The sequence below is a fragment of the Ursus maritimus genome, unplaced genomic scaffold, assembly GCF_017311325.1.
Source record: "Ursus maritimus isolate PB19 unplaced genomic scaffold, ASM1731132v1 scaffold_8, whole genome shotgun sequence".
NCBI lineage: Eukaryota > Metazoa > Chordata > Mammalia > Carnivora > Ursidae > Ursus > Ursus maritimus.
Window position 1 is genome coordinate 24,059,452 of NW_024426996.1, and position 27,121 is coordinate 24,086,572.

Consider the following 27,121-nt stretch of genomic DNA (forward strand, 5'->3'; position numbering starts at 1 on the left):
GGTACAAACTCTAAAATTGGCCTGACCTTCAGGGATGGTGTGAGCTGTGGCACCTGTAAGACGTACCTTCCACTTCGTCATTTTGAGAGGGAAGCAGTGCTGGCTAGTGTACATCTGTATACTTTTTTTTTTTTTTTTTAAATCAAATCATGTTGTCCTAGGCAAAGTGCAGTGTTTGTTAGAATTAATCTATCTCTTGCTTTTGACCTTTTTCTTTCTAAGTTGATGTATTTGTTTAGGGCCATTTCATTGTGAAGATTAACAGATTTGTTTAAAATAATGGAATTATAGACTGAAGCTGGAAGACCATATAGTCCAACCCACTCTGGTTTTGCTTGTGCAGCTGAAGCCCAGAAAACTTAAATTTCCTTGCCCGGGTTTTCTATGCAGTCCTGCAAAGGAAGAATTTCTCTTGATTTTCTGCACCATTATCTCCCCTGAGGCTCAGTAAATGTATGTTGGAGGCTGAAATAAATAGGGTTGTCCCTTTTGACAAATACCCAAGATTTAAAGATCCAGAGAGATGACCTGGGATGGAGGAAGGGAGACCTGAGGACTATCGGGGAAGAAGGAAAAACCTGGAGGAATAAATAGAAGAGGTACCTCCTCCAAACTGTACTTCCCAGTGTCATAGCTGGGCATTGCAATCTGGATGTATTTGTAGACCCAAACATTTGGGCTTCTAGTCTAGTCTAAAATGTCAGGGGAAGGCTGCTCAGAGTTACGCAATGTTATATATGAATTGTTGTTGCATGAACTGCTTGAGGTAATAGAAATAGCGTGGGACTTTGGAAGCAGAGAGAAGTTCAGATTCTTTCAGTCTAACACATGCTGGCATATGACTTTGGGTCAGTTCTTAACTACCCAGACATTTTACTCTGTAAAATAAGGATAGTAGTAACAATCACATAGGGTTTGTGTTGTGAAGTTTGAATAAGGTAAAGCACTAAATAGTGCCTGGTGCACACTGAGTGCTCAGTAGACATTAGGCTCATAATCTTCCTGTTTGCAGCGTTTAGGTGATCTGCAGCATGTGCTCCCAGCGAATGGTACCAGTGTCCCCAAGTCTCCAAGACTGGAACAGGGTCTGGGCTCTACCATTATTGTCTGGGTGCTGACTGAAGGGGGCCTGGGAGTCGGCCCAGGGACAAATGACCTCAAGCAGATTAGGTCTTGCTCCTTGCTCTGCCTAGAGGGCCTTGGACCATGAGGTTCTTCCAGCACCAAACCAGGAATTTGGTCTGGTTTTATTCAGCGTGAAGCCCAGAGCTCCCCAAATCCCTGGACATAATTTTCGTCCTGGCCCAGATCTGTTTTTGTTTATTTATTTGGCAGAGAGAGACAGCCAGCAAGAGAGGGAACACAAGCAGGCAGGGGGAGTGGGAGAGGTACAAGCAGGCTCCCAGTGGAGGAGCCTGATGTGGGGCTCCATCCCAGAACGCCGGGATCACGCCCTGAGCCGAAGGTAGACGCTTAATGATTGCGCCACCCAGGCGCCCCCCAGATCTGTTTTTGACTCACTTTTTCCTGAAGGAGGATAGGATAGGAACCCATTGTTCTGTCCTTTATGAAGAAAGCCTTTTTTTTTCTCTCCTGCCTCTGTATAGGTTTCACTTGGCAAGTGAACCAGTCTTTGGATCTGAGTGACTATCTGCTCAGCTGACTTGTTGGGTGGTGGATGAATGAGTCCAGTTGTGTAAGCCTTGAGCTTGTTGTAGGAGGAATCCATTCTCTTTGTAAAAGCAGCTGACAAACTTGCGTGAGATCGTGATGAGGGATATTACCTTGGGGGTCATGGTAATACATTTTGGTTTCTCAAAAGAACAAATTTGTTCCTGCACTTAAGAAGGGAAAAGAACCTTCCGAACTTCAGAATGGCTTAATTGTGAATGGGAGATTTTACTTCCTAATTTCTCTGCTTAGTATGGGGCAAGTAATTTTCCTGGTAATCAATTTTCTTTTAGGTAAGAGCAGTAATACCTAATAATAATTCTTGTTACATTCAAAGAAGTCCCTCCCCATTAATAATCATCGTTGTTTATTAGGCAGTAGAGAAGAGTGGTTAAGGTCTCAGGCTCTGGAGACAGATTGCTGGGGTTTGTATCTTGGCTCTGCCATTCACTTGCTGTGTGACCGTGGGCAACTTGTTTAACCTTTCTGTGTTTCATGGGTAATTTGTCAAGATTAACTTATGTAAAAGGTTTAGAGAAAGATAGCTATATTGTGGTCTCTGATATCTGCTATCTCTTGAGATTCTCTACCTAGCTTCTTTCCTACATATTACCATTAAGCTACACACACTGATTGGGTTTTCATTCTTTACTATCTTGCCTGAATTAAGCCCTGTAATTCCCCACTGCCTCTGATTTATGCTTTTACATCTGGATAAGATGATTGACAGCCTATAGTTAAAGGATGCTGGAGAGTCCTTCAAGGAAAATGAACCTCGGGTACCTTTAAACTTTGTTTCCTGACAGCAGAGGGTGCCACAATGTTTCTGGTAATAGGAATCTTCTGTGCAGAATGATTTTTTTTCGACCTGGTACTTACAAGTAAGCTTTTTAGGATTACTGACAGTGAGGACTTTTATTGTCCATTATATAATAATGACACAAACATGTCATTGAATAATTTTAAAATTTGATTAAGCATGCCTATCACCACCATATTTCATATCTGCCTGTTTGTATTTCTTGGATCAGGTTTGTAAAGATGGAGTATTTTCTAGAGTATATGAGCAGTGTTCCAAGTGAGCAGTGTTATATGCTAATGTTATGTCCTTATACATTTTGAAATGGGCTAGAGATGAGGGAGGCATGGTGAGGGGTAAAGGGTAGAGCCGAAAGTCTGGGATCAGGCAGTACCTGTGCTGGAATGATTTGCCATGGGGAATCTGCAAGCTGAGCAGGACCAGATGGATGATAGTTCTAAGCGGAAAAGTGCTCTTTGGCTTCCTGATAATTGGAAACTGGTCAGTGCCAGAGGAAAAAAAATGTACATACCAAGGGGAATCTGAAGTATGGCTGACTGAATTTTCAAAGATGGCTGCAACAAGATGTCCATTTTACATGTGCATCTTCTAATGTGACATTGACACTTCTTCCAGCAATAGGTGGGACCTATTTTTTCTCCCCTTGGATGTGGGTGTCTGGTGACTATGGTCGAAGTCAATTCCTAAACTTGATTGTAAAGTGTATAGACTTCCTACCTGGGATACTACTGGGGTGCTTGCTCTTGGAACCTTGCCACTATGCTATGAGGAAACCCAGGTCACATGGAGAGCCTGCACGTGGGTGTGCTGGCTGATAGCCTCAGCTGACATCCCAACCAACAGCCAACATTGATTGCCAGATTCAAGAGTGAAGAAGTGTTCAGATGGCTCTAGCCTCCATCACCTCCTGACTGTAACCACATGATAGACTGAGAAGTTCCCAGCTCAACCTGCTTAATCCATGAGAGAGAATGAGAAAATGATTGTTGTTGTTTTAACCCACCAAGTTTTGGGGTGACTTGTACCCAGCAATAGCAACTGAAATACAAAATTAAAGTCCATCAGCAAGAGGATCTGGGATAAGAGAATCAAGTCAAGGATGTGTTTCCAAAGTAAGAGCTAAATAGCAGAAAGGAGTTTGAGTACAGAAGGAGGACTCGAGATCAAGTATGGGGTAGCCACTAAGGGAGTCTCTAACGAAGCATGAGTGGTTGGGGTTCTGTGACATGTCACACTACTTACTATCTTGCTCTTTTTTTTTTTTAATGCTTCTGTTTAATTATTAATTTTTTTAATTTAAATTCAATTAGCCAACATATAGTACATCATTACTTTTAGATGTAGTGTTCAGTGATTCATCAGTTGTGTGTAACAGCCAGTGCTCATCACAGCATGTGCCCTCCTTAATGCCCTTCACCAAGTTACCCCATCCCCCCACCACCTTATCTTGCTCTTCTTAAAAGTAAGCTCACAGTTGTAGCTTTACCCTGACGTTGGCCCCTTCTAACTTTTTGTATCATGGTAAATGTCAAACATATGCAAAAGTGGTGAGACTAATGCACAGAACTCCATATTCACTGCCTAGTAGCAACATGATCAATTCATGGCCAGCCTTATATGTCTATACCCTTCCTCACTGTCCTCCTTCACATTACTTTGAGGCAAATCCCAGTTATAATATCTTACTGTCCCTACATATTTCAGAGCTCTAACAGGTAAGGACGATTAAAAAAAACCAACTATAACCACAATACTATTATCACACCTAAAGCAATGACCAAATGGACAATTATATGTTCATATAACAACTTTTATGTTAAATCAGAATCTGAAGAATATCAATAATGCCAGACTATCGTAGAAATATAATGCAATCTATTATATGAATTTTAATGCTAATTTAAAAAGTAAAATTTAATGTTTTATTTAATCTATCAAAAATATTACCATTATAAGTTCAGTATTTATCAGTATAAAATATTTTAATCAGATATTATACAATCTTTTCATATTAAGTATTTGAAATCTGGTATATATTTACATCAAGTTTTTGTTGTTGAAGTATAATTGACATACAATATCCTATTAGCTTCAGGTGTACATCATAGTGATTTAATATTTTTATATTACTATGCTATATGATGATCCCCATGATAAATCTAGTTAGCATGTGTCACCATAGAGTAATTACAATACTATTGACTATATTACATATGCTATAAATTATATCCTCATGACTTATTTATTTTATAACTGGAAGTTTGTATTTCATAATCCCCTTTTACCTCTTTTGCCCATTTCCTGAAGCCCTCCCCCCTCTGGTAACCAACAGCTGGTGTGTGTTTTGTTTTGTTTGTTTCTTTATTTTGTTTTTTAGATTCCACATATAAATGAAATCATATGGGATTTGTCTTTCTCTTTCTGACTTATTTCACTTAGCACAATACCCTCTGGGTCTATCCATGTTGTCCCAAATGGCAGAATTTCATTCTTTTTTGTGACTGAGCAATATTTCATATATACATATATACCACATTTTCTTTATCCATTCATCTATTGACGGACACTTAGGTTGCTTCTGTATCTTGGCTATTGTGACTAATGCTGCAATAAACATAGGGGTGCATGTATCTCTTCAAATTGCTGTTTTCGTTTTCTTACACCCAGAAGTAGAATTGCTGGATTATATGGTAGTTCTATTTTTAAAGTTTTTGAGAAACCTCCAGACTGTTTTCCACTGTGGCTACACCAGTTTATATTCTCACTAACAGTGCACAAGTGTTCCCTTTTCTCCACATCTTTGCCAACGCTTGTTATTTTTGGTCTTTTTGATAATAGCCAATCTGACCAGTGTGAGGTGGTATTGCCTTGTGGTTTTGATTTGCATTTCCTGATGTTGAACATCTTTTCATGTGTCTATTGCCAATCTGTATGTTTTCTTTGGAAAAATGTCTATTCAAGTTTTCCACCCATTTTTTAATTGGGTTTAAAAAATATTAATTATGTAAGTTAATATCTCGGACGTTCATCTCTTATTGGATATATGGTTTCCAAATATCTTCTTCCATTCAGTAGGTTGCCTTTTTGTTTTGTTGATGGCTTCCTTTGTTCTTGTTGATGGCTGTGCAAGCCCTTTTTAGTTTGATGTAATCTCATTTATTTATTTTAGTTTTTGTTGCTTTTACTTGAGGAGACTTGTCCAAAAAAATATTGCCAAGACTGATGTCAAAGAGCTTACTGCTCATGTTTTCTTCTAGATGTTTTATGGTTTCAGGTCTTACATTCATGTCTTTAATCCATTATGAATATATTTTTGTATATGATGTAGAATAGTGGTCCAGTTTCATTCTTTTACATGTAGCAATCTAGTTAGTTACCCCAACATCATTTATTGAAGAGACTGTCTTTTCTCCATTGCGTATATTTGCCTCCGTTGTCATAGACTTAATTGACCATATATGCACGGGCTTATTTCTTTTTATCTTTTTTTCTTATTTTATTTTAGTTTTTAATTTAAATTTTACTTAGTTAACATACAGTGCAATATCGGTTTCTAGAGTAGAATTCAGTGATTCATCACTTACATACAACACCCAGTGCTCATCACAAGCGCCCTCCCTCTTTAAAACCCATCACCCATCTAGCCCATCCCCCACCCACCTCCCTTCATCAATCCTCAGTTTGTTCTCTATCATTAGGAGTCTCTTATGGTTTGTTTTCCTCTCTCTTTCCCCCTCCCGCTTCCCATATGTTCATCTGTTTTCTTTCTTAAATTCCACATAAGAGTGAAAGCATATGTTATTTGTCTTTCTCTGACTGACTTATTTCACTTAACATCGTATACTCTAGCTCCATCCATGTCACTGCAAGTGCCAAGATTTCATTCTTTTTTTTGAAGATTTTATTTATTTATTTTGAGAGAGAGAGTGCACGAGTAAGGGGGAAGGGCAGAGGAAGAGGGAGAAGCAGACTTCCTGCTGAGGAGGGAGCCCGATGTGGGACTTGATCTCAGGACCTGAAGGCAGACACTTAACTGACTGAACCACTAAAGTGCCCCAAGATTCCATTCTTTTTGATGGCTAATATTCCAGTGTGTGTGTGTGTGTGTGTGTGTGTGTGTGTGTGTAAGTATACACCACATCTTCTTTATCCATTCATCAGTCGGTGGACATTTGGGTTCTCTCCATAGTTTGGCTATTGTTGGTAATGCTGCTATAAACATCAGGGTGCATGTACCCCTTTGAATCTGTATTTTTGTATCCTTTGGGTAAATACCTAGTAGTGCAATTGCTGGGCCATAGGGTAGATAGTTCTATATTTAACTTTTTGAGGAACCTCCATACTGTTCCCCAGCAGTATGGTGGGCAAGGCACCAGTTTGCATTCCCACCAACAGTGCGAGAGTGTTCCCTTTTCTCCGCGTCCTCACCAACACCTGTTGTTTCTTGTGTTGTTAATTTTAGCCATTCTGACAGGTGTGAGGGGATATTTCATCCTGGTGAGTGGTGTCAAGCATTTTTCATGTGTCTGTTAGCCATCTGGATGTCTTCTTTGGAAAAATGTCTGTTCATGTCTTCTGCCCATTTGTCTAACTACATTATTTGTTTTTTGGGTGTTGAGTTTGATAAGTTCTTTAAAGACTTTGGGTACTAATCCTTTATCTGATATGTCATTTGCAAATATCTTCTCCCATTCCGTAGTTTACCTTTTAGTTTTGTTGATTGTTTCCTTCACTGTGCAGATGCTTTTTACCTTGATGAAGTCCCAATAGCTGATTTCTGCTTTTGTTTCCCTTGCCTCTAGCGATGTGTTTAGTAAGAAGTGGCTATGGCCAAGGTCAAAGAGGTGCTGCCTATGTTCTCCTCTAGGATTTTAGTGATTTCCTGTCTCACATTTTGAATTTATTTTTGTGTATGATGTAAGAAAGTGGTCCAGTTTCATTTTTCTGCATGTTTCTGTCCAGTTTTCCCAACACCATTTGTTGAAGAGACTGTCTTTTTTTCCATTGGTTACTCTTTCCTACTTTGTCGAAGATTAGTTGACCATGTAGTTTTGGATCCATTCATGAGTTCTCTGTTCTGTTCCATTGATCTGTGTGTCTGTTTTTGTGCCAGTACCATACTGTTTTGATGATTACAGCTTTGTAATATAGCCTGAAATCCAGAATCGTGATGTCTCCAGTTTTGTTTTTCTTTTTCAGGATTGCTTTGGCTATCAGGGTCTTTTGTAGTTGCATACAAATTTTAGGATTGTTTGTTCTAGCTCTGTGAAAAATGCTGATAAGGAGTGCATTAAATGTGTAGATTGCTTTGTGTAGTATAGACATTTTAACGGTGTTTGTTCTTCCAATCCATGAGCATGGAATGCTTTTCCATTTCTTCATGTCCTTTTCAATTTCTTTCACAAGTGTTCTGTAGTTTTCAGAGTACAGATCTTTTAACTACTTGGTTAGATTTATTGCTAGGTATCTTACTGTTTTTGGTACAAATGCAAATGGGATTGATTCCTTGGTTTATTTTTCTGCTGCTTTGTTATTGGTGTATAGAAATGCAACAGATTGGGGTGCCTGGGTGGTACAGTTAAGTGTCCAACTCTTGGTTCAGCTCAGGTCATGACCTCAGGGTTGTGAGATCAAGCCCTGTGTTGGGCTTCACACTCGGCATGGAGTTTGTTTGAGACTCTCTTTCTCTCTTTCACTCTCCCTTTCCCCCTTTCCCTAGTGCGCTCTCTTTCTAAAATAAATAAATCTTTAGAAAAATGCAACAGATTTCTGCACATTGATTTTATATCCTGCAACTTTGCTGAATCATGTGTGAGTTCTAGTGATTTTTTGGTAGTCTTTCTGGTTTTCTACATAGAGTATCACGTTGTCTGCAAATAGTGAAAGTTTGACTTCTTCCTGACTTGGATGCTGACTTGGATGCCTTTTATTTCTTTTTGTTGTCTGATTGCTAGGGCTAAGACTTCTAGTACTATGTTAAATAGTAACTGTGAGGGTGGACATCCCTGTCTTGTTCCTGACTATAGGGGAACGCCTCTCAGTTTTTCCCCATTGAGGATGATATTAGCTGTGAGACTTTTTTATATGGCCTTTATGATGTTGAGGTATATTCCTTCTACCCCTACCTTGTTGAGTGTTTTTGTTTTTTTTTAAATCAAGAATGGGTGCTCTATTCTGTGCTCAGTGGAGTCTGCTTGAGATTCTCTCTCTCCCTTTCTCTCTGCCTCCCCCCTCCCTCTTTCTCACTCTCTAAAATAAATAAATAAATCTTAAAAAAAAAGAATAGGTGCTGTATTTTGTTAAACGCTTTTTCTACATCTATTGACAAGATCATAAGGCTCTTATCCTTTCTTTTTTAATGTGTTATGTCATGTTGATTGATTCGTGAATATTGAACTACTCCTGTATGCGTGGGGTTATTTCTGAGCTTTCTATTCCATTGATCTGTGTGTCTGTTTTTTGCCAGTACCATACTGCTTTGATTACTATAGCTTTGTAATGTAGTTTGAAATCAGGGAGTTACACACCTCAGTTTGGACTAGTCACAAATGGCTAGTTACTATCAAATTGAAGATCTACTTACTGCAATTGGTTGATATGTCTCTTATGTTATTTTTAATCTCCAAGAGCCTTCCCCCTACCTCCCTATTCATTTTATTCCTCTGTGTGTGTGTGTGTTTGTGGGAAAAGGTGATTTTTTTTAAGCATGGGGCCAGGACCTGTGGGCAGAAAGAGTTGCCTCATTTTATTCATTTGTAACTTATTTGTTAAAGAAATGTGTTGTTTGTCCTGTGGAGTTTTTCATTCTGGATTTTGCTGCTTGCATCCCTTTAACATCATTTGTCATGTTCTTCTAGTCCTTGTATTTCCTATAAACAGATAACTTGATCTATAAGATTGATCAGTTTTAAGATAAATTCTTGTCGAGAGTACTTGTAGCTTATGTTGTGTTCTTCCATTAGGAGACACATAATGACTGGTAGCCATTGATGATCATTGTCTTAGAGCCACTACTTTACTAGGGGTTGAAGATTAATTCTATTCATCTTTTGTTTATTACAGTAACATTACTATAAAGAGAAAACTCCCCTAATCAACTTGGTAATGTGGATAATAATTGTGGCCTGATGCTTTTACTTTGTAAATGATTGCTTTAGAAATGTATAAAAATCAGCAAAAATACTTATTTCTAAGTTATGATGAGAGTACTATGCAAATTATAGCTAGTTTGTCTTAATAAATTAGTTTTGATTCTTATCATTAGAGTAACACATGTCCATGACAGAAAGTGTGGAAAAGTAGAAAGAAGGGAGAAAAACAGTGACTCTTCATTGTACCACCCAAAGACAACCCTGTAAACATTTTAGTTTCTTTCCTCACAATCTCTTCTTTAAGCATTTAAAAAGCCCCATGTGTGATCATAGTGTAACACAGACATATCTTGTCTTGCTCTTTTTCATATGGTAGGCAGACACATCCCTGTAATACTCCAGTCTCTATGTAAACACCATTTAACTGTCTTGCATAATATGTCAATTATAGGTGTTAAGTATTTAGAGTGTTACTGATAGCTTTTCATTTGTAAATGTGCTGTGATGAAGAGTGACATATTTTACTCTTTTGTATTTCAGAGATCAGCCTTAGGAAATGCACCTTATTTTAAAAAGCTATGAAAGGTTAGTGCACAAATGTACACATAATGTAGCATAACAAAATCGAGTAAGAACTCTACAACCTAGAACTATTCATTCAATTACCAAGTATTTATTGAATTTCAGCTATGACTTTTTTCTAGGCATCGGGGATACAGTGATAAAAAGACAGGGTCTCTTCCCTCATGGGGCTTATATTTTAGTGTGTGTATGGGAAGACAGACAATAAACAGGTAAGCAAGATTATTCAGGCAGTGATAGATACTACGAAGAATATAAAACATGCAGCAGCTACTTAGAAAAAGTAGTTCTTTGTGGGGATCTCTGGCTAGATACTATATTTGAAATAGTTGGAAGTATGGGGAACAGGGGTGAAAAAGCAGAAAGTAGAACACCAAAACTGATGAACATTTCATTGGTAAAAGAAGAGAGAACAAACATTTTAGAATTAAAAGAGGTGTTCCAGAGAGAATCCTCAAGTGAGAGAATCTGAGGGTTTAAATCTGCTAGCCACATGAACAAGACTCACAACGTCAGCTATCAGGGACATGGGAATCAAAACCACAATGTGATACCACTTCACACCCACTAGAATGGCTGTGATCAAAAGACAGATAATAACAAGTGTTGGTAAGCGTGTGAAGATATTACAACACTCATACATCGATGGTGGGAATACATATGGTGTCACTTTGGAAAACCATGGGGCAATTCCTGAAAATGTTGAGCATAGAGTTACTATACTAAGCAGCAATTCCACTCTTAGGGATATACCCAAGAGAAATGGGAACCGATATCCACGTAAAAACTTGAACATGAATGTTCACAGCATCACTTTTACATTAGCCAAAAAGTGAAAACATCTTAAATGTCTATCAACTGATGAATGGATAAACAAAATATGGTATAGCTCTAGAATGGAATATTATACAACCATAAAAAGGAATGGAGTACTAATATATGCTACAACATGGATGAACCTTAAAAACATTATACTCGGTGAAAGAAGCCAGTCGCAGAGAACCACATGTTGTGTGATTCCATTTATATGAAATTTCCAGAACAGGCAAATCCATAGAGCTTGATGGCTGCCAGGGGCTGGGGGAGGGGAGAGGGAGGATGAGCAGTGACTGTTAATGGCTATGGGGCTTCTTTTTGGAGTGATGAAAATGCTCTAGAACTGGTTGTGGTAATAACCGTGCAATGCTGTGAATATACTAAAAGCCATTGAATTGTATACTTAAACTGAGTAAATTTTATGGTATGTGAGTTCTATCTCATTAACTGTATTAAAAAAGATCTGCTAGCACTCATTCAAGAAATCTTTCCACTTAGATGGAATGATATGCCTGCAATTTGCTTCAAAATAATCCATTATTGGGAGCTAAGGTTCTAGACAAAACAAGATTGGAAATGGTTTGGTAATCTGAGATATGGGTACAAGGGGGTTCATTATACTATTTTCCTTTCTATGTATTTGATATTTTCCATAATAAACATTAACAATGCATTTTTTATTGAAAGACCTTTGGTTCTGGCACAATTATTAGCAAGTCATAACCATGAGCGTCAGACTGGTGTGGTTAATAGCCTGGCCTCTGGAAGCAGTCTGCGTATTTTCTGTGTGATACTGGGCAAGCCACGTTAACTTCTTCATACCACAGTTTTCTCATCTATAAAAAGAGCACCTACTTCATAGGGATGTGGTAAGGATTAAATGAATTAATATTCACAAAGTGGTTGGAATGCTGTCTGATTCTTAGTAAATTATGTATGTTCACCTTTTCATTTAAAAAAGGAGGCGGGGTGGGAAGGAAAGAGCAAGAAACCCGAAAAAATAAGAGTACCTGTTAGCAAGAGGGAGACTTCTGAGTCTAAGCAATTTTGAACTCGCGCAATTTGGAGGTAATTCCCATCCCGTTCGTTTTGGTGACGCAAGAAGGGGACTCAGTCGTCACAGATGACAAGGCCGTCTTTTTTCAGCAGTGAACCTGTTGCTGCATTAGTGAGCTGAGAGGCGAATCTTCAGCTATAAAGGCAGTGTTTTTGCACTTAATATTTTTAATCCACGGTCTTTATTACCTTGGCATTACTGCTAGGGCAGATCAGTGCACTTTTCAGGCCTCACTGCAGTTGACGCGGTTTCTCACACTTCCTCAAGTTCTGCTTTTTGCATAAATACTTCCGAACCGAGATATGCATGTAGCCCACGGATCCCAACAGCAAAGCAAAGAGGCTCTTCTGGGGAGTGTGCACGTGCTTTGATTTCCTCCAGGACAAAGATAGGAGCCCCAGGAATGGACTGGGAAACTTTCAAATGTGTGTTTTGTTTTTAATGTTTTTAAAAAGTCCTTTAAATGTTTTTGGCCTGAACTATTCCCTATGGACAGGCCCCATGGTGAATGTTTATTTGTTGTGTAAAGGACAATTACTTTTGTGGAAAGGAAGTTTCTAGGCTTTCAGAGGAAACCCCAGTGTTTTTTGGAACAGGAGTTTGCAGTCACTTGTCCTACAAGTGGTGATGTCACCGTCTTTGTCCTTCTGACCATAACATTTCGAGTTTTGTGACTTGCAACCACTCAGCGAGAAATATAATTGACATCACAATCCAGTGTGTATATATGACTGAAAAAATATTGTCAAGACACAATACCCTTACTATGATAGCTGTACTCAGATGTCTTCTAGTCTTTTCATTATTGCCTTGAAAAACTGCTAGTTGCTGCCCATTGAGTTGATTATTTGACAAGGAATTCAATCTTGGTAACATCACTGCTGTCTTGGAGCTTAGATGATTCCATCTCTTAATCTATCTCACTTCATATTTCCCGTACCAGTTAGCACCTGCACCTCCATCCTCCCGCTTCCCCGAGGGCGGGTGACCTCAGGAAAGTGAAGGGTGTTAGGTGTTTGGGGACAGGACCATTTCACTCAGGTGAAACCCTTTTGGTTGAACACACATAGTTGATCACAGAATGATTTCCTCCCTGTTTTTAAAGCACGAATTTTATCTTCCCTCTCCTCCTCTCACTTTTAAATTGAGAATATGCTTTTGCTTTTTAAACATCCACGCTTGCCTTTCATGTACGGAGAAACAAGTGCTGTTGACATGCCCCAAGGAAAGTGCTGCTCAGACGCTCAAGCAAATCAGGAACGGATGGGCGGTCCGACCTCCTCAGCCCGCTGTTCCCAGACACTTAGCCTCGCCTGTCAGATGCTCCGGGAGTGCACTCCCGTGGAATCTGTTGAAACAGGTAGGTTCCCTCCGGCTGCTGTTCAGTGCCACCTTGTGCTTACAGCTGACCCTGTCAGCCATTTTCCTGCTCGCAGTGGAGTGGCAGGAAAGGGAGATGATTGCGAGTCTCAGCTCATCATTATGTTAAGTGTTTCTGCTCTGGTGCTTGCAAATTATCTTCCTGCGCTGAAAGCACGCAGTAGCTCCGGTGAGGGGCCAGGTATTTTCTCTACAATGACGGGTACACTTGTGGTGTCACACAGATCTCATCAGGAAAGATTTTCTATTGCCTTTTCCTCTGTGGCCAAAGCATGATTCTTGATTCTGACTCTGGCCTTGGGTGGGTCCTTGGACTAGTTCCATGGAGATATTTTGACTTTGCAGAAGGAGGCATCAGTGTTTCTTTGCCATCCACTACGCACATCTCACCCACTTCCAACCCCATGAAACCTGGACACTCATCTATCCCTTTAGTTGTTTAGATAAGCATTGATTGATTTTCTACTGCATGCAGAATGCTGTACTCAAGGCTTTGGGGACTCTAGAAAAATAAGGAAGGAAGGAAGAAAGGATTACAGGTGGTTCTTGTCTTTGGGGAAAACCAATTATCTAATTGGAAAACTAAAATGTATATGTAAAATTTCCATAGCAAATTAGCAGTGTCTTAGAACACTTTTCTTGCCTGTACCTTTAATACTTATAATATCTTCTGTCTTGTGTTGTAATTTTCCATGTGCAATAGAAACTTTCCTGTCCTTTATTCTAATCCTCTTTACTTGAATCCTCCCCTAAAAAAGCAAACTCTTTGATGATCTTTTATCCTTCACCCACGCTGACACATGCCTGCTTGCCTGCTGTCTTTCCTCCCTCCCTCCCTCCCTCCCTTCCCTCCCTTCCCTCCCTTCCTTCCTCCCTTCCCTCCCTCCCTCCCTCCCTGCATGTATTTGGATTCTGGTAAAGATTTGATACCAACCATTCACATCCTTAAGGTTACTATTTAAGGTTTATCAGACCTGCACTACTCCACACTGGCTCCCAGTTGCATCCTGGCAGGAGGTAGGGAAGCGTGAGCCTGAGGATGCGAAGCCAGGTGAGATGATGGAGCACTCGATTGGCATAGGTTAGAATTTTGTCTAGAAAGTAACAGGTAATTGGTCACACATATTTATCGGGTATTTACTATGGGCAGGCATTATTCTGGGCACTAAGAACATAGCAGTCAGAGGCGATCCCTACTTTTAAGAGGCTTAGATTGTATGGGGGAAGATAGATAATAAACACAGAAGTAGGTAGAGATAAGTGTTACAAAGCTAAAACAGTGTTAGGAAGGACAGTGCCTGGGGTTCTAGCTGTGTGGCCAGGTCAGGTCTTTCTGAGGTGGGAACATTTGAGGTGAGAACTGAAAAACAGGAAGGAGGAAGCACATTGCAAGCAGGAGGAATGGCAGATGGAAAGGGCAAGAGACAGAAGCAAGTCTGGCATCTTCTGAGAGAGAAAGAAAGGGCGGAGTGCTCAGAGCATGGTGGCGGGGGTACAAACAGAATGACATGTGTCGGAGAGTTTCAAGGGTGGCCAGTTCACATAGGGCTGTGAATGCTGTGGTCAGAAGTGCAGATATTTTTTCTGGTTTGGTGGGGGACTTTGGAAAGTTCCAAGTAAGAGAGTTCATCTAATTTATACTTTTGAAGAATATTCTCATAGTTGTGTGGAGGATAAACCACAGTAGGGCAAGACACAGGGGGACCAGTGAGAGGCTGTTACAGTCCAGGGACGAGATTAGAGTGGCTTGAATGGGAATCCTGAGAGGATCCCGTGGCCAGTACCTGGTTGGTGGAAATTCGCTTACGGCCGCTGCATTTCCTCCCAGTCCAGGGCAGCAAACTGAGGCCCGTGGGAACTCGGATGGATGATGGAGAGAAGCAGCTTTTACAGCTGAGAGGCGCTGCTGGTTTTCTGAGGCTAACTCTTATTTTATTTAGTTTCCCATTTCATTTTATTTGACTCTCATTTCTGAGGCTTACTCTCATTTTAACTCTTGATGATGCGATTTCATTATAAAAATTTTGAAAAGCTCTAGGGAATGTTTATTTTCCAGGAAAATATAAATAATCAAGATTGAACAGAGAACACATGGAAAACTACTATTGACGAGAATGGAAAAGTGATGGCAGATCTATTCGAAACACTTGGGAACAAATGGGTTCAGAACAATCATCTAATCTTTAAAAAAGGAATAATTCTGTTGTTTTTCAAATGAGTCCAGGCATGTAAAAAGACAGATATGTCTCCAAATGATTTTATGAGATTATCATAACTTTAATACTGAAACCTGAGAAGGATAGGGGGGAAAATATAGACAAATCTCATTTATGAATATAGATGCAAAAATTATAAAGTATTAGCAAAAATAATCTGGAAAAGAATCAAAATAGTAATAAATTTGATCAAGTCTTTTTATTTTAGAAATTTAAGGATAATCAATAATAAGAAATGTAGCAATGTACTTTATTCTATCAGCAAATCATATGATCATTTCAATAGATATGGAAGAATATTTAATAAAAGTTCACATCCATTCCCAATTACACTATAAGTAAAATAGGAGCAGAAGGGAATTATTTGGGGTGGTACATTTTAGGTGACAACCATTATTTGTCCCATTATTTTAAAAATTAAGCTTTCTTACCTGTATGGTAATATAGAAATATTCCGAACTTGCTAACCAGCCGACTGCAAACAACTGGCCAATTAACCCATAAATTTCCAGAACTAGCTAGCCAGACAAGTTTTTCTTAAGTTAATCACCAAACTCCTTTATGTTACAAAATGCTCATGACATTTTTCTAATTTCTGTGATAGATGTTTCGAGAGCTCAGTTGCTTACCTGACAGTAGAAAACTGCAAGGTCAAGGGGATGAATGCAGCTTAACCTGATGATGGACTCTCCCCTGGAGGCCTGTCTTTGTTTATACACGAATCACTAGTGTGGCTGGTTATTTCCAGTTCTACTACAGAATTAATTAAAATAAAGACTAGGTACTAAAACTGGACAGTGAATATCCTAAAATCCTCAAATTGGAAACTAATCAGGAATGTCTACTATCACCATTATTATTTAACACTGACTGGGTGGTATTAGTAATATAGTGAGGCAATAAAATACAGTAATTGATATAAATACTGGAAAAAAAGTGAGAACTATTACTTTTTGCTGATGATATGATTTCATAGTTAGAAAACCCAAGATACCAATAAATAAAAATGCATAAGAATTAATAGGAAAATTTGGTGAGACAACTGCTACAAGATTCTTGTGCAAGAATCAGTCATTTCTTCTATTTTAATAATAAGCACTGAGTAAAAATAGCATTTACATAAGTGACAAGCATTATAAAGTATAGTACTTAGAAAAAAGGTTTATATCTTTTCTGTTTTAAAGATTTTTATTTATTTGGGGGGGGGTGAGAGAGCATGAGAGGTGGGGCAGAGAGAGGGAGAAGCAGACTTCCCGATGAGCAGGGAGCCTGATGCGATGTGGGACTTAATCCCAGGACCCTGGGATCATGACCTGAGCTGAAGGCAGATGCTTAACTGAGTGAGCCATCCAGGTGTCCCAGAAATAAGTTTTAAAATAAAAGCACAGAACTATATGAAGAAAACTACCAAATCTTACTGTATGACATAAAACAGGATTTGAACAAATGGTAAGAAAATGTTTTTAAATGAGAAGACAATATAATAAAAATGTTAGTTTCCCCCTAAATTAATATAAATTTGATGAAATTTAGATTAGAACACCAACAGGGCATTTTTAAAAAATCTCTTTGGGACTGTGTAAAATTATTTTAAAGGTTAAGGATAAGACTAGGTGCTTAATAATAGTCAAAAAAAGTTTGAAAACATAAACTAGCAAAGGAAGGACTTTCTTATCAGTTATTAGAACATACTACAAAGGTCTTCAAGTCAAAACAATATGGCACTGGCATAGGAATAGAGAAATAGACACATGGGTCAAAAGGGAGTACAGAAGTAGATCTTAGCATATAAAAGCATTTAAAATGCAATAAACTGGTATTTTACTATGTTGGGAGAAGTTAGAATTATTTAACAAAAACAAAATCTATAAAAAATCTAGAAGTAATATTTGGTACCTATATTATACCACATACAAATATAATTTTAAGATTATTTAATAATGTAAATGAAGAAAAGAAACCACAATGAAAAATCTGCAAGAGAATTGCAGGAAAATAATCTACAATCTAAGGATGGAATCTATCTCAAGTAGGACTGGAAATCCAAAAATTATATTGTATATGTGTGTGTGTATATTTTTTTCTCAAATGGCAATGATCTTACAAAAGCCGATTGAACTCACAAGCAGTCAGGAAATGCAAATTAAAGTAACAGTGAAATATCACTTAGTATCTATCATACTGCAAAAAAAAAAAAGAAAAAGAAAAATCAAGTCAATAACACCTATTTGGTGACAGAGATCCAGGGAAATAAGTAGTCTTACAAACTATTTATTTCCAAGAAATAAGGAAATTCTCCAACATACACACAACACAGCTATCCAATTCATGAAAACAACATTGCGATACTACTACCATTCAATTCAGACTCCTTTCAAGTTTCACAAGTGATCCCAATGTTTTTATTTATTTATTTATTTATTTATTTATTTATTTATTTATTTATAAAGATTTATTTATTTATTTGAGAGAGAGAGAGAGATGGGGAGGGTCAGAGGGAGAGGGAGAATCTTTTTTTTTTTTTTTTAAGATTTTATTTATTTATTTGACAGAGATAGAGACAGCCAGTGAGAGAGGGAACACAAGCAGGAGGAGTGGGAGAGGAAGAAGCAGGCTCCTAGTGGAGGAGCCTGATGTGGGGCTCGATCCCATAACGCCGGGATCACGCCCTGAGCCGAAGGCAGATGCTTAACCGCTGTGCCACCCAGGCGCCCCGGAGAGGGAGAATCTTAAGCAGACTCCGCGCTGCATGTGGAGCCGGACAGCGGGCTTGCTTGCTCTCATGACCCTGAGATCTTGACCTGAGCTAAAACCAAGAGTCGGCTGCTTAACCAGCTATGCCCCCCCAGATGCCCCCTAATAATGTTCTGTTATAATAAAAAGGTCCCGTGTGTGCTGCATTCAATGGTCATGTCTCTTTAGAGTTGACCGTTGAACAACGCAGGGATTAGGTATGCTGACGCCTGTGCAGTCGAAAATCCATGTACAGCTTTGGACCCCCTCCCCCAAACTTAACTCCTAGTTGTGAACTGTTGACTGGAAGCCTTACTGATAACATAAACAGCTGATTAGCATGTATTTTCTATGTCATACGTATTATATACTGTATTCTTACAATAAACGAGAGAAAAGAAAATGTTACTGAGAAAATCATAAGGAAAATACATTTAAGGTACTATACTGTATTTATTGAAAAAAAATCCATGTCTAAATGGACCAACACAGTTTAAATCTGTGTTGTTCAAGGGTCAACTATAGTCTTGAATGGTTCTTTAGTTTTTCCTTGACGTTCATATTCTTGGTACTTTTGAAGATTACAGGCCAGGTGTTGTGTTTTGTTTTTTGTTTGTTTTTGTAGACCGTCCTCCAGTTTGAATTTGTCTCATGTTTCTTCATGATTACATTCAGGTTATGCACCTTTGGCAGGAACACCACTGAATTGGTGTTGTGTTCTCTTTTGGGTCCTGCCGGGTGGCACATGCCTGATATCTGTCCTGTTACTAATTTTGTAAACTTTGTGCAATTTATGTGGTGTCTGCCCCCCTTGTTCACTGTGAAGTTATTCTTTCTCCCATGTTATTTGATAAATATTTTGGGGGAAATATTTTGAAGCTATGCAAACAGTCCATTTCCCCTCAAACTTTCTATTTTATTTGTTTACATCAGTATGGGGTCATGCTGCCTATTTATTAATTGAGATATAATTTTCTCGATCATTAGTTATTTCAGTGCTCAAATGTGGCAATTGGTCAGTGGAAGCTCTCTCGAGATAGCTTATGTGTTCTTTCAACATGTTCCCATCATTCTTTGAATCCTTACTTACTCTCTGGCTCAACAATATGATCTAGGGTCAACTTTGTATTTACCCTGTCCTAGCCTGAATTGGCCTTTTCTCCAAAAAGATCTGGTTCCTTCTACTGGAGAATGGTATTATCTGAGTGCCAGGAGTGCCTATTGATTTTGGGGTAACACTGCTTCTTGTCCAGTTAGTGGACACTTTAGGGGGTATTTGTATTTTCTGCTCTTGCTCACTTTCTCACACACTCTCTCTCTCACGGATACACACACATCTATTAATTTCAGAACTTATAAGTTGAAAACCATGATTTTGCACCAATATCTTCATTTCCAATATACCCTAGCAGGTATAGCCTAGTTTTTTCCCCCTTCTATCTTCATTTGAAAGTATAATTATTTAAATTTATTTTACACTTGTGTATCTTTGTGAATTTTGAAGAATACATTTAAAATTTTATCCTGTTTCAGTCAACATTTGCCAGATTCAATTGGAGAGATTGAAACAAAATTTTAAATTAAGTATCACTCAAAGTATACAAATATAAGTAAGTATAGAAGAAAATTTAATACTCAATATTCAAACTAATTTGTTATGTTTGTAGAATTTATGGTTCTGAAGTTATTAAAGCTTCAAATTGTATGAAGACTTTTGGGACACCCTTTATTTACTTATTTGATTAATTCCCTGCATATACTCAATTTCTCATCCCTGCCACCATGCCCTCCCCTGTGTGGCCCTCACTGTACCCATTCTTTCAAACTCCCATGCCAGCTCTCCCTTCCATTGGGATGACTTGCTCACCCTGCTAGGGCTCTGACTCCCCATGACATCTGGGTGGAGGTGAACTCTTACCCTGCTTGGCCAAGTTGGGGCCACTACCATGTGTGGACACCCTTCTTACCTTTCTCAGATGCCAACTCTGAGCTCTTGGCTGCTCTGGCTTACCGTCTCCCCGTTCCTATGGCGTAGATGCCCACGTATCTTAGAAGTGGGTTCATCTGATACATTTAGGATTGAATTGTTCAGGAAAGGAAAGAAGGAAAAAGAATGGAAGGTAAAGGAAGAGGAAAAAGAGAAATAGTTAATTTGTTTTTAATCTTCTTTCAGTATATTCAAAGATGCAAATTTCCCTCTATTATTTAGGTGATTTTAATATATAGTACTTTCTTTGTCATTCAGTTCTAAGTAGCTTATAATTTCCCTCATGATTTTCTGTTTAACCCAAGTGCTATTCATTTATTTAAATAAGACAAGACTTTCAATCAAACTCTAAAATGGAAATGTAAAAGCCATTTTACTTGTTTTCTCTAGGCACTTTAAGTGCCAATGATCTCTTTCTGGCTTAACAAAGAAAGTCAACAAGTATATCTTTAAGATGCCATATTAAATATTATCACCAGGGCAACACATTGTAAAACAGCCAGTCAGCATTGTAAGCCTCTTAGTGATGAGGAACTATTTCCCCAGGATATCACAACAGTTTCTGAAATCTGGATGTCTTACAAATCTTTGTTAGATTTAAAGTTGTCAGGTCAGTTTCATGATGCAGAATATTCTGTGCTTTTCCGGCAGCTTCAGGGGGAAGTGGAGATATTTGCTCCTTATCTTGCAAAGACTTTTCACCAGAGTTAGAAGAGTCTCTAGGTTTTCAAGGCTAAACGTTAAAATGTATGAAAAGAAAAAGAGCAGCTCTGAAAAGCCCCAAATTCGGTTTGGAATGGGTTATATACATTTTGCATGTATTTTTAGTAACATGTTTTTCAGTTTGAGTTTGGGAATTAAATGTGCTACCCTTTTGCTCTTTCTTTTTCTCCTTTGGTTATCAGTTTCTGAAAATGGTAACTTAAAAATTTCCAAGTAGAAGATTAATTTATTTCATTGTTCTGTTAGTTATTCATATATTTTAAAGCCTACATTAAAAAAATATATATGTTCATGATCATTATATCTCCATCTCTTGTTCCTAATGTCAACATCATACCTGTCTTTATCCCATATGATGTTTTTTTATCTTACATATCCTTTCTTAGTCTAGTTTTAGGATTGTTACTGACTTCTTCTGGTTAATATCTGATTAGTTTGTCTTTTTTCATCCCTTTAAAAAGATAGATTAAAAAAAGTATTTTTTAACTCACCACCTGACTCAAGAACTCAAACAGTAATAATTCATCTATCTATGTGCTTCTGTTCAGCACCCCTCCCGAACCATTTGCTTGTTTTTCTCAAAGGTAAGAGCTATCCTAAATTTTGTGTTTATCATTGCCTTGCTTTAAAAAATTGTTTTATCATATATATACACATACAAACATATAGGTATCAATGATATGTAAAAAACATATTGTTTTTCATTAGCTGGTTTTAAACTTTTAAAGAGTGTCTGTGCTGTGTGTAAGCCTTTATGGACTTATTTTATTGCTTAACATTATGCTTCTTGTATTCATCCACGTTCTGTGTTATTGCAGTTCATTCATGTTTACCTCAATAAAGTAGTTCATGATTCGAATATGTCATTCTATCAAAGGATTTTAACTTTTTTACTATTACACACAGTGCTGCCGTGAACATTCCTGAGTATCTCCTAGTGCTCATGGGCAAGAGTTTCTTCTGGGCACATGCTTCCGAGGGGAATTGCTAAAGCATAGGCTATGCAAATGCTCAACTTGACAAGAGAATTTTATTTTATTCTTTATTATCTATCTGTCTATCTATCTGTCTATCTATATCTATCTGTCAATCATCTGTGTGCATAAAAAAGGTTGTATATAATCACTTTATTTTCAATCATTCCACATCATTTTAAGGATAGCTCTTCTAAGCAACAATTATTGGATTTTTGTTTTGTTTTGTTTTGATCATCCAAACCAAGAGTTTAATTTACCTGTTATAATTACTGTTATTTAGAATTTATTCTTGCTATTTTATTTCATGTTTTCACTATTTTTATTTTTACTCTTTTTGATAAGTACATAAGGATATCTCATTGTGGTTTCAGTTTGTATTTTCTTAATGTCTAATGATATATTTTTTATTTAAATTTTAATTAGTTAACATGCAGTGCAATATTGGTTTCTGGAGTAGAATTCAGTGATTCATCACTTACGTACAACGCCCAGTGATCATCACAAGTGCCCTCCTTAACATCCATCACCCATGTAGCCCATCCCCTATCCACCTCCCTCCATCAACCCTTAGTTTGTTCTCTATAGTAAAGAGTCTCTTATGGTTTGTTTCCCTCTCTCCTTTTTCTGCCCCCTTCCCTTATGTTCATCTGTTTTCTTTCTTAAATTCCACATATGAGTAATATATGGTATTTGTCTTTCTCTGACTTATATCGCTTAGCATAATACACTCTAGCTCTATCCACATCATTGCAAATGGCAAGATTTCATTCTTTTTGATGGCTGAGTAATATATTCCATTGTATTTATATATACACCACATCTTTATCCATTCATCAGTCAATGGACATTTGGGCTCTCTCTGTATTTGGCTATTGTTAATAATGCTGTTAAAAAACATTGGGGTGCATATACCCCTTTGAATCTGTATTTTTTAATCCTTTGGGTAAATACCTATTAGTGTGATTGCTGGATTGTAGGGTAGTTCTGTTTTTAACTTTTTGAGGAATCTCCTTACTGTTCTCCAGCAGTATGGTGGGGAATACACCAGTTTGCTTTCCCACCAACAGTGCAAGAGGGTTCCCCTTTCTCCGCATCCTCGCTAACACCTGTTGTTTCTTGTGTTGTTAATTTTAGCCATTCTGACAGGTGTGAGGGGATATCTCATCCTGGTGAGTGATGTTGAGCATCTTTTCATGTGTCTGTTGGCCACCTGGATGTCTTCTTTGGAAAATGTCTATTCATGTCTTCTGCTCATTTGTCTAACTACATTATTTGTTTTTTGGGTGTTGAGTTTGATAAGTTCTTTAAAGATTTTGGACACTAACTCTTTATCAGGTATTTCATTTGAAAATGTTTTCTTCCATTCCATAGGCTGCCTTTTAGTTTCGTTGATTATTTCCTTCACTGTGCAGCTGTTTTTTATCTTGAAGAAGTCCCAATAGTTCATTTTTGCTTTTGTTTCCCTTACCTCTGGCAACATGTCTAGTAAGAGGTTGCCATGGCCAAGATCAAAGTGGTTGCTGCCTGCGTTCTCCTCTAGGATTTTAGTGATTTCCTGTCTCACAGTAGGTCTTTCTTCCATTTTGAATTAATTTTTGTGTATGGTGTAAGAAATCAGTCCAGTTTCATTGTTCTGTATGTTGCTGTCCAGTTTTCCCAACACCATTTGTTGAAGAGTCCGTCTTTTTTTTCCAGTGGTTACTCTTCCCTGCTTTGTCAAAGATTAGTTGACCATGTAGTTGTGGGTCCATTTCTGGGTTCTCTATTCTCTTCCATTGATCTATGTGTCTGTTTTTATGCCAGTACCATACTGTCCTGATGATTACATTTTTGTAATATAGCTTGTAATCTAGAATTGTGGTGCCTCCAGTTTTTTCTTTTTTAAGATTGCTTTGGCTATTTGGAGTCTTTTGTAGTTCCGTAAAAATTTTAGGATTGTTTGTTCTAGCTCTTGAAAAATGTTGTTGTTGTTTTAGATTTTATTTATTTGGGAGAGAGAGCAAGAGCACGAGCTGGGGGGGAGGGACAGAGGCAGACGGAGAAACAGACTTCCCACTGATCAGGAAGCCCAACATGGTGTTCGATCCCAGGACCCCGAGATCTGACCTGAGCTGAAGGCAGATGTTTAATGGATTGAGTTAAGGTGCCCTGCTGGTGGTATTTTGATAGGGATTGCATTAAATGTGTAGATTGCTTTGGCTAGTATAAACACTTAACAATATTTGTTCTTCCAGTCTATGAGCATGGGATGCTTTTCCATTTCTTTGTTTCCTTTTCAATTTCTTTCATAAGTGTTCTGTAGTTTTAGAATACAGATCTTTTATCTCTTTAGTTAGGCTTATTCCTAGGTATTTTATGGTTTTTGGTGCAGTTGCAAATGAGATTAAATCCTTGATTTCTTTTTCTGCTGCTTCATTATTGGTGTATAGACATGCAACAGATTTCTGTACATTGATTTTATATCCTGCAACTTTGCTGAATTCATGTAGGAGTTCTAGCAAGTTTTTGGTGGAGTCTTTCAGGTTTTCTACATAGAGTATCATGTCGTCTGTGAATAGTGAAAGTTTGATTTCTTCCTTGCTGATTCGGATGCCTTTTCTTTCTTTTTGTTGTCTGATTGCTGAGGCTAGGACTTCTAGTACTATGTTAAATAGTAACGGTGAGAGTGGACATCTTTGTTTTGTTCCTGACTGTAGGGGAAAGGCTCTCAATTTTTCCATATCGAGGATGATATTAGCTGTGGATCTTTCATATATAGCCATTATGATGTTGACATATATTCCATCTATCCCTACTTTGTTGAGGGTTTTTATAAAAAATGGATGCTGTATTTTGTCAGATGATTTTCTGCATCTATCAAGAGGATCATATATTTCTTATCTTTTCTTTTACTAATGTGGTGTATTATGTCGATTGATTTGTGAATATCGAAACACCCCTACAGGCCAGGAATAAATTCCACTTGATAATGGTGAATAATTCTTTTTATGTACTGTTGAATTTGATTTTCTAGCATTTTATTGAGGTTTTTGCATCCATGTTCATCAGGGGTATGGGCCTGTAATTCTCCTTTTTACTGGGGTCTTCATCGGTTTTGGAATCAAAGTACTGTCAGCTTTGTAAAATGAGCTTGGAAGTTTTCCTTCCATCTCTATTTTGTGGAACCATTTGAGGAGAGTAGGTTATTAACTCTCCTTTTAATGTCTGGTAGAATTCCCCTGGGAAGCCATCTGGCCTAGGACTTTTGTTTTTTTCAGTTTTTTGAGTACTGATTCAATTTCTTTGCTGATTATGGGTCTGTTCATATTTCTATTTCTTCCTGTTTCGGTTTTCAGTTTTGGTGGTTTGTAAGTTTCTAAGAATTTGTCTTTTTCTTCCAGATTGCCCAGTTTATTGGCATACAATTTTTCATAGCATTCTCTTATAATTGTATTTCTGCGGTGCTGGTTGTTATGTCTCCTCTTTCATTTGTGATTTTACCTATTTGGGTTCTTTCTCTTTCCTTTTTTAAATTTTAATTTATTTATTTGAGAGAGAAAAAGAGAGAGAGAGAGAGAGAGAGAGAAAGGAAGCACACATGCACACACGTGAGCAGGGGGAGGGACAGAGGGAGAGCAAGACAGACAAGCAGACTCCACACTGAGTGCCAAGGCCCATGCAGGGCCCCATCCACAACGCTGAGATCATGACCCGACCTGAAGTCAAGAGTCGAATGCCCAACCAACTGAGCCACGCAGGTGCCTCTCTCTTCTTTTTGGTAAGTCTGGCTAGGGATTTATCAATTTTATTAATTCTTTTGAAGAACCAGCTCTTAGTTTTGTTGATCTGTTCTGCTGTTTTTTGTTTTTATATCATTTATTTCTGCTCTAATCTTTATTATTTCCCCTTTTCTGCTGGCTTTAGGCTTTATTTGCTGTTCCTTTTCTAGCTTCTTTAGGTGTAAGGTAGGTTGTGTATTTGAGGCTTTTCTTGCTTCTTGAGGTAGGCCTGTACTGAAATATACTTCCCTCTTAGGACTGTCTTTGCTGTATCTAAAGGTTTTGGACTGTTGTGTTTTCCTTGCTTCCATGTATTTCTTTATTTCTTCTTTAATTTCCTGGTTAGCCCAGTTTTGGTCTTTTCAAATTTTTTCTTATGGTTGACTTCAAGTTGCATAGTGTTGTGGTCTGAAAATATGCAGGTATGATCTCAATCTTTTTGTATTTGTTGAGGCCTGATTTGTGACCCAGTATGTGATCTATTCTATTTTTGTGTGTACTCAAAAAGAATGTGTATTCTGCTGTTTTAGGATGGAATGTTTTTTTATTTTTTATTTTTGTACTTATTTTATTTTTTATAATAATTTTTTATTATGTTATGTTAGTCACCAATACAGTACATCCTTAGTTTTTGATGTAATGTTCCATGATTCATTATTTGTGTATAACACCCAGTGCATTTGAAAATATCTGTTAAATCCATCTGGTCCAGTGTGTCATTCAAAGCCATTGTTTCCTTGTTAATCTTCTGCTTAGATGATCTGTCCATTGCTGTAAGTGGGGTTTAAAGTCCCCTACTATTATTGTATTGTTATCAGTGAGTTTCTTTATGTTGGTTATTAATAGATTTGTATAATCGGGTGCTACCAAGTTGGGGGCATAAATATTTACAATTGTTAGATCTTTTTGATGGATAGACCCCTTAATTACAATGTAATGCCCTTCTTCATCTCTTGTTATAGTCTTTGTTTTAAAATCAAGTTTGTCTGATATAAGTATGGGCCCTCTGGCTTTCCTTTGATGTCCATTAGCATGGTAGATGGTTTTCCATCCCCTCACTTTCGATCTGCAGGTGTCTTTAGGTCTAAAATGAGGTTCTTGTAGGCAGCATATAAATGGATCTTGTTTTTTTTTTAATCCATTCTGATATCCTGTCTTTTGATTGGAACATTTAGTCCATTTACATTCAGAGTGATTACTGAAAAATATCAATTTAGTGTCATTTTGTTATCTCTAGAATTGGTGTTTCTGGTGATGTTCTCTGGTCCTTTCTAGTATTTGTCGTTTTTGGTCTCCCTCCCCCTCAAAGA

The 27,121-nt window shown here is 37.8% G+C and overlaps 1 long non-coding RNA gene across 1 annotated transcript in view; it reads left to right on the top strand.

Moving 5' to 3' along the window:
• Positions 1 to 12,031: 12,031 nt before the first annotated feature.
• LOC103665318 overlaps positions 12,032 to 27,121 on the top strand; it is a 76,627-nt gene continuing 61,537 nt past the window's right edge. The window contains exon 1 of the long non-coding RNA XR_005833395.1: positions 12,032 to 13,397. This is a non-coding gene — a long non-coding RNA (uncharacterized LOC103665318). The remainder of the gene's footprint in view (positions 13,398 to 27,121) is intronic.